Below are 6,952 nucleotides of genomic sequence, written 5' to 3' on the forward strand. Positions count from 1 at the left end.
AATAGACAAATTCAATATAGTTCCTATTAATTTAATTAATTTATTCGGTCATTCGTTCCTGGAATTGTCGATTTTTTATTTGGAACGTCGCGATTATTTAACGCAAAACGTCAACGCTGGCCGGGGCCTTAATGGTAAAAAAGGTTTAAAGGGTGGTTTTGTTGGAAAATATTATTTCGGCGATATTATCCGGTATATTTCAAAATAAAATCTTAAACAAGAATAATTAAAATAGTACAATTAAAATATTGGGTAACCTGTTTTTAGGGTAAAATACAGTGGTTAAAGCAATTAAGCGTTTTAATAGGATAATTGGGAATTTTAACAATTATGGTAAAATTGTAATCTTTTTTAAATAAATATTAAAGTTAATTGGAATTTAATTGCTGCTAAACAATTTTAAAATCGAATTTATTCATATATTACTAAGCGTGTTTTGTAGAAACTATATTTCTAACGTAACTTTTCCTAATTTGTTTAATTTGTGATTCCTAATCGAGGCTTCACAAATTAACCGAAATTACCTTTTAGTGGTTACGTGTTATTACGTAATTGGTTTTTATATAATTTTTAATTCCTACCGGTCGGTGTTTTTTTGGTCGAATGTTCTTAGGAGGGGTGTGACCCCGCCTGGCCTCCCTGGTACCGGCCCAATTATCTAGTCGTAACAAAATGATACAAAAATATTAATAAAAGCTTTGTTCTAAACGATAACTGCATGCACTCTGTAGTTTCAAATCCGGTTAATTAGAAAGATTGATATTAAATTTTAAACCAGTATTATGAATCATTACTTAAACCAATAATTAAATATAATAATAAAATATAAATTTTACTAAATATTCAATTTTTTTCCAAATAAATTAGATATGAGGACGCGGTTTTCGGTACCAAAATCCTTAAGCTCCAATTAATTTGACGCAGGTTACTTAATATTTTTATAATTTTTATGTAATATTTTATTCGAATATTTAATTGAATATTATAATTATACTGTTTTTTTTGCTATTATATTTTAAATACAATATGTTAATTATACCGTTGTTCAATCGGTTGCGCGCATAAAAAATGCAACTAATTACCTTTAACGTGCGATCGCAGGGCGTTTATAAAACCTGTTTATAATATAATGTATATACCCGTTATAAACGGCGAAATGCGACAAAATGTTAATCTCAGTGCTCAGACTAGACCCCCCTGCTTCGCAGTGGGGACCGAGCGCTCCATGTACCTTTCAGCCACATGGCTTTTCGACCAATGTAATTGGTCGAAAAGATCGCGCTCGTTCTAGTCTGAGGACATCTTGTCGCATTTCGCCGTTTATGGCGGTACCACCAACGATAATTTGTGGCATTTCGCCGTTAATAACGGTATTATTGATAATGTATTTAATATTGCGATATCGCTGATTACTACTTTATTAATATAACGATAATTTACGGTATTCCGCCGTTTATGGCGGGTATATACAAAATAATCGCATTATAATGGCAAAAAAAATAGTATACCTATAGCGTGCAATTGAATATTCGTATAAAAAAAGAAATAAAAATTATAAAAATATATAGTAATTTGCGTTAGATTTATTGGAGTTTATTAAGTATTTGAGTGCCGGCTGCGTCTTTATAGCCACTGTATTTGAAAAGAGATTGAAATATTAAGTGAAATTTGTACTTTTTCATTATATGTAATTTTTTTTGAATAATAGTATATAATATTAATTTTAATTTTAGTTACAATATTGATAGCCTAGCAGACCTAATATTGCAAAGTGCATGCATTTATCGATTAAAACAAAAGTTTTATTAATATTTTTATATTAATTAACATTTTGTTAAAAACCTGAATAATTTAGGCAAATATTGGTAAAATTAAAAAAAAAGTTTAATTCAGGCATTTTTTTATCAATTTATTAAAAAGCCTTATTATACTTTTTTTTTATAAATTTTATTCAATTAAATAAAGCAATAAATATAAAAATAATACACATTTAGCATTTTTTTATATAAAAAAACAAAAAGGGCCGGTATTGTAAATCGGGTTTTACGTTAACGTTTGTTTATATACATTATCCACTTTTTCGAATTTTGATTTTTTTAATGTTAAAATTGGTAAAGATGTAAAAGCATTTCGATTGCAAAATATATATAAAATTGGATATATTTTACCTATTCGCATACTTAACGGCTTATATGATTAGATATATGTACAAAAATGTGATATTATATGAAATATATATATACCACCCCCCACGTGCAAAAACCACGAAATTTGGCTGCAAAACAAAAATAATATAAAATTAATTAAATAAAACAAGAAAATTCATAAAATACATATTTAGCATTTCTTTTTATAAAACAGTTTTTAAAGCCGATATTTTAAGTGAAACGGGATTTGGACGTTTGTTTATATACGTAATTAAATCTTTGAAGTTTTGGTTTTATTATCGTTGAAATTGATAAAAATATAAACGAGTTTCGATTGTAAATTATATATAAAAAAGTATGTATTTTGCCTATCCGCTTATTTAACTGCTTATATAATCTGGTATATGCACCAAAATTTAGAATAGCAATAAATAAATATATACGACCCTCCACGTGCAAAAATTATTAAATTTGGTCAAAAATTAAAAATAATATCAAAAAAAATCGAAAATCGAAAAAAAAGTCGAAAAAACAGTACCGCCATAAACGGATTAAGGGCAGGTGGTATCGAATTCGGCCATTTTAACAAATAAAAAAATAAATCGAATTGCTGCTAATAACTGTATTAAACGCTATTTTCAACGATATTTTATTTTTTCAATATTATATATAATTGTGGAATAATAAAGGAGTTTCGGTTAAAAAAAGGCCAAAAATACCGCCATAAACGGCGAAAATCGACAAATTGTCCTCAGACCTAAACCAAAACGTTCTTTGGATGGACCCACAGGTACATTGCAAAACCGCAATTGAGCCACGAAATGGAGCGAAGCGAACGAAATGGATTAATTGTGGAGCTTTGGGCTTTAGGGATAAGCCTTGAGACTAACAAAATGTCCTTAGGCTAGAGCGAACGCGACCTTTTCGGCCAATGTAATTGGTCGAAAAACCATGTGGGTAAAAGGTATATGGAGCGCTCGGTCCCCACTGCGAAGCAGGGGGGTCTAGTCTGAGCATTGAGACTACCCCGTAACGGGTTTAACACCCACCCTGGACCTAGGAGTCAGCTACCCTGAACCCGGTTGAAAATTTCACTAAATTAGCAAATTAATGCAAACCTAAAAATGGATTATATGGCGATAAGGGTGTTTTTTCCAAAACCTATATAAAATAATTTTTCGAAAAATTGTATACGGTACGGGAACGCTTTCTGGCGTGCGGACCCCCACTTCGATGTCGGAGGGTATGTAAGGGAAATAAAGCAAAGTTTCCCCCACCAATTAAGTTAAGTTTTAAATCCCAAAATTAGTGTTTCACTTTAATGCATTTAGTGCATTTAAACCCTGTAATTACAGGCCTTTATAGCGCAGCTAGCACCACGCCGCACCTGGGCTAATGCCTAAACCTCTATTAGCAACCCATATTGTTAACAGCCTTTATTTCAATTATGCAGTTACGTAAGTTAGGTATGTAACCCTTTGTATTAATGGTTTTATATACTTTAACTTATGTTATAAATGACTTAATAAACGTATAATATGTAGTATATTCTGCATTTTTGCTTTTTTACACATTTGATTTACTGGTCTTTCTATAGAATGAAAACAGCCTATAGCCGAAACAGTAGTGGTAATAATAGGGTTTGTTAACGCCTGGTTATACGGACCAACGGTAACGCCGGTTTTCCTTTATTTCAATGCTGAAATTCAAGCCCCCTGCTTCGCAAAGGAAACCCAACGCTCCATATATTATTTAACCAGGGGGCTTTTCCGCCAATGCAACTGACCAAAAAAATCGCGCTTTAAATTCAAACATTTTTGATAAGCTTATAAATTCATTTTTGAACCGCAGTTAAATTATACGTCAATTAATCATGGAGTTCTCGGTCTTCGGTGCTAGCCCCAACATTATCTTTTCCGCTTTTATAGGTGCATATAAAATAGTCGTGAGCGCTATTTATATTTATATAAATCTTTATCAATTTCAAGGTTTTTCTTTAAAACCCAAAGCTTTTCAATTTTGGCACAGTTATAGCTTTGCAATGTATTTGTGGGTCAAGCCAAAAAAACGCTTTTGTTTAAAATACGATTTTTTTGGCCAATTAGATTGGCGGCAAAGCCATATGGTCAAAAGTTATCTAAAGCGTTCGGACTCCGTTGTGGAGCAGTGGGATTAAATTTAAGCATTTGAATAATTTTAGGGCTTATCCTCGAAGCCCAAAGTTCCACAATTCAGTTCAGTTTAATTGTGGTTCTATTTATACCAGCTAATTTCAGCGTTTATCCTTTAAACCCATAGTTCCAAAATTAAACCACGTAGTACGTAGTGTAATTGAGGTTATGCAATATACCTGTGGGTTTATCCAAAAAAACGTTTTGGTTCAGGGTTAACGTCAGGTTGCCGATTTTTGCCGTATTTGGCGGTATTCTCAGCATTTTAACAATTAACATGTCCCTATAAAAAACAACTACAAATTGTAAAACCGAACGGTATATATATTGGGTATAATATTTAATACGGTAGTTAAAAGCAGTTAAACCTTTACATTCATATATATAATTGGGCGAATTTAATATCCCCCGCCTTTAATCCGTTTTTAGTGGTCCTGTTCTTCGAATTTCATTCGATTTTCAATATTTTAATTATAATTTTTGTTTTTTTGAATATATTTGAAAGTGAGTGCACTGGTGGGGCTATATACGTATGTACTACTGGTATTAAGTGTTGGTAAGAATATTATATTCTACAACCGGTTGAATAATCGAATAGGTAGCATATATATATATATATATATATATATATATATACACTAAACTTAAAGTTAAAACACGCTCATCTTTTTTCCAATCCCAACGATATTAATACCAGGGCCTCAGGGACTAAATCACGTATATAAATAACCGTCCAGGGGAAATCCGAGTTGTACCAAAAGGGTTTAATATGAACATTGAGGTTAATAAGCCCTAATATTAGTAAATACCCGCTATAAACAACGAAATGCAGCAAAACATCCTTAGATGAAGAAAAACGCGACTTTTTTCAACTGATGGCGTTGATTGAAAAACTATACGGTTAATAAAGCATATAAAGCGTTTGGTCCCACCGCGAAATAGCGGGGTTTAATTTAAACAGAAAAACTAATTGTAAAGCTCCAAGCTTCAGGGATAAGTTTTAGAATTACGCAGGGGATGAGTTTAAGCAGTAAAGCTATATAAAACATTTCTAAAAAGAATACTGTTATAAATAGATTATAATTTAAAACAAATACGAAGTATAATTACGAAATGTTATTAGCAGGGCTGCATTTATTTAAACATAAATATAAAGCATTTTTCAAACTATTATATATTTTTAATCTGCTCCCAAACACTCTTATCACATTTTTTATTGTTGGATTTATTTTCAGAATATTATACATGTTCATTTTGTTTTTACTTTCAATTGGTAAAATGCAACGTTTTATAATTTATTTGCTCGCCTTTTGTTCTATTAACGCTACATGCGCTACCCACTTTACTGGGCCTACTAGTCCTACTCCCTCTACGACTAAATTGTTTTCCCAAGAGGAAAATTTAGACAAAATCATAGAGGGCAAAATCCCAGATAATACTCTAGGTTCCGACGGCAAACTTCTTGTATTTCACCCCTCTGGATGGCATTGTTTTGTAAGAATAAAGTTACTCCTAAGAAGAATATTAGAACCTATCTTAACCACTGTGATTTTAGCGTATTAACCATCCTGAGTTTTGCGAGAAAATTATCCCATGCGTTTATATCCACCTACACTGCTGTGCACCGAAATCTTTGGCGCGGCATTTAAAGTAGAGCACGGCTTCTAGTTAATTCGCATCTGTTAACGAGACCTTTAAGTCGGGAAAGGAGGGAAATAACTAAAGTTGCTGAATTTGCAACGTAAATAAAGATCATCCTTTTATAAGTAATTAGGGGTTGAAGTCCTACGCTCTCAAAATCGAAATGTTACAAACTTTTTTGGCGGCCCAAAAAAGGATTAATCTCATGATTGAAAAACGGGGAGCAATTAAAAAAAACATGATTAACGTGGATATATATTATAAGGCCCAATTTTCGGTCTAACACCATTTTCAACACAAATTTTAACGTTAACGTTATTTAATATTTTTACGGTTTTCCGATATATTGTATTTTTGAATTAGAATTACTTGATTATTTACTCATCTAAATCAAATATTACGAAGACGATTGACTAACTTAGAAACTGTGCTTGGGTAAATATTGATTGGCCCATAATTGCTATTACGTATGTTTTGTTTGCACAGTTTCTTACCAATGTATTACGCTTAAGAATTAACTAACGCGCCGGGGACGAAAGTAGATAACCAGCTAAAACAGGCGCTTTGAACCGAAATCCGATGTTTCGTTAAGTAAAACGAATCCTTATTGTGAACATAGCTAGCGCGGGGCTAATTATATTAGCTACCCTGCATTATTTCATAACGGCTAGCACGGGCTCATTCTATTAGTCACCCTGCATCGAAAAAATAAATAAATAACAAATAAACGTATACGCGTTTATACACACAAAGCTTTATATATCACGTCTTTGTTCATAGTTTCAACAACAAAACAAATACGTCATATTTAATCGAGCTTAATGGTATAATGCACGTACCATAATCTATATCATATATACGTTGAAGTGCGTGGGTTCGAATCCCGTTGTGGTCGCAGATTTTCTGTGCATGCATAAGCACAATAGGCCGTTAGGCTTAATGGTAGTCTCAGTGCTCAGACTAGACCCCCCTGCTTCGCAGTGGGGACCGATC

Source organism: Pyricularia pennisetigena (assembly GCF_004337985.1).
Source record: "Pyricularia pennisetigena strain Br36 chromosome 4 map unlocalized Pyricularia_pennisetigena_Br36_Scf_6, whole genome shotgun sequence".
Classification (NCBI taxonomy): Eukaryota; Fungi; Ascomycota; class Sordariomycetes; order Magnaporthales; family Pyriculariaceae; genus Pyricularia; species Pyricularia pennisetigena.